Raw genomic sequence first — 2,242 nt, forward strand, 5'->3', positions numbered from 1 at the left:
CGGGGTGGCGCAGGGTCTCCAGGCGGATTGAGGCCACGCTAAAACGCCGCTTACGACGCAAAGCGAAGTTGGATTTTGTACTTTATCGCGTTCCCGCTCTAGTTCATGTCGGCAGGCTTTGCCAAGAGGTTAAATTTTTTATTGCCCGCGGAGGTCGGCTTCACAATTCGAACTCCCCGCCACCGAGCGGAGGGACGGCAAAGTCACTGCCCTCACAGCTGCCCTGGTTTTTTCCCCAGTCCGGTGTTACAGACAGGTCTGTACTAGGTACGAGGCATGGTGCCATGCCAGGGACAGCCTATGCTAAATTACAAACAAATCCACCCACGCATTACTAGAGAGTATCTATATTAAAGGCTGAAAAGCGAGTTTTAGCAGTTGGATTAAAGCCAATTAATTCCTGGCACGAACCGAAGCTATAGGTATGTTGTCAAGGTTAGTTACACGGCGTTCACCTCTATTACAGTCATGTTTTAAATAATGATATCTCTATTAGATCAAAACAGGAAGGATTTGATCCAGAACGTGAAGAAAAGGTGAAAAGCTGCACGTGCCCCACGTCGCAGGAAGTTCACATTCAAGTCACAGTGAAAGTTTCTATTCTCCTTCTCACTCCCAGCCACTCGAGGTGGCTTTTTTCCTCCCACGAGTGTCAGACAAATTAGAGAGCCGGGGGGACACCGGCTTACTTTACTCCTTGCAACGCCCAGCGAGAATATTTCTCTCCAGGAGGTGTTTTGGCTGCTGCTTTTAGAGCCAACTAGGGTAACTCTTTCCGTTGCAGGGGGAGTATCTGTATCATTCTCGAGGGGAACTGGTTAGGATTAACGTGCTGCATTCTGCAAAAGATTTTGGACAGACCCACACGGTGAAGGAGGTTTGACGGTGTCTTCTGGCCAGGCAGCTTTGCTTGCAGGAGGCCTGCAGCACCCCAGCTACACTTTACTTAATTATTTTTGTTATGTGGCATGATTAACAGAAGATGGGAGGGTTATTCTGAACTGTAAAACAAAGAAAAAAAAAGGGGGGGGACGACTGTTGTAAGACTTGCAGGTCTAGTTCTGTGGTAAGTAAGCAACAAGTACCACTACCAAAGCCTGCGGATTTTTGGCACTGATTAGTCAGGAAATAAGTCACTTATAAGCCGTCGGACTGAATGTTCGAAGTTTTGCATATGAATTCCTTCCTGATGCAGAAAAGCAACTCTATTTGAATACGTGGATGTCATTTCTATGCATACATTTCTGGAGTTAACATTGGGGGAAATTGTCATTCGTATTTTTCTTTACAAAACTGTTTGCGCTATTACTTCTGGCTGAGAATTACCATAATGAGGCCCTTAAAAATGCGCGCTTTTTTCCCCTTTAGTGGGGGGCGAGCGGGGGTCAGCCGGCAGCCTGAGGGTGGCTGCTCCCCCGCCCCCGGGTGTAGGCGGTTCACCGCTTGTCACCTTTGTGCTCGCACAAACAAGGGCGGCTGGGGGGGACCGGTACAGGAAAATGCAACTGCGAAGCAAGAAGCAACCGAAGTTGAAAGGAGAGGCAGACGCAGAAGCCACGCTGACTTCCTTCAGCCGCCCGGGTTGCGGGTTCATCCCTGTGAAGCCGGTTCTGTGGCTGTGAGCCAGGCCCCGGCCGCCCCCCGCCCCTGCCCGGCTGCCAGCGGCAGGTTCCCCCGCAGGGCAGAGCCGGAGGAGCCGGTGCCAGCGCCGGACAGGTTCCCTGGCTAACGCACCTCCCCGAGCTGCCTCACGCGTGTTTACATTCAAATTCACTTTCCCGTAGCGTCCACGCAGAAAACAGACGAGCGGATTTGCCTCTGCGACCGATAGGCTACGTGTGCTTATCAGGGAGCCATGACATTGCATCTTACCTCTCGGAGGGTTGGCTTTGGCAGAATTCAGCCGTCCGAGGGTCCCTGAAACTTAAAGCAATCCGGCCGTTAAAGCAGTTTTAAGACACTAAATGCTGTTAGGCAGAATGGCAGTGAGATCTCCGTACGGTACCATCGTCCCTTCGTCGCCCCTTGAAGGAGAAGCGAAGCCCTCGCGTCCTCTCGGTGGCTGGGTGCGTTTCCCCCTCAAAATGGCACTTTCAAATCAATCAAGGACACCAGAAACGCGGGAAGCGGGGGTGCTGCCGTGGCCGGTCGCCTTCCACCGTTAAGACAACTTGACATTGACCCTTCATCCTTGACCTTGTCCTCAGGGAGAGGCGCCCGCGTCGCTGCCGGGGTGGACCCC

Source organism: Egretta garzetta, unplaced genomic scaffold (assembly GCF_000687185.1).
Source record: "Egretta garzetta isolate BGI_Z169 unplaced genomic scaffold, ASM68718v1 scaffold768, whole genome shotgun sequence".
NCBI lineage: Eukaryota > Metazoa > Chordata > Aves > Pelecaniformes > Ardeidae > Egretta > Egretta garzetta.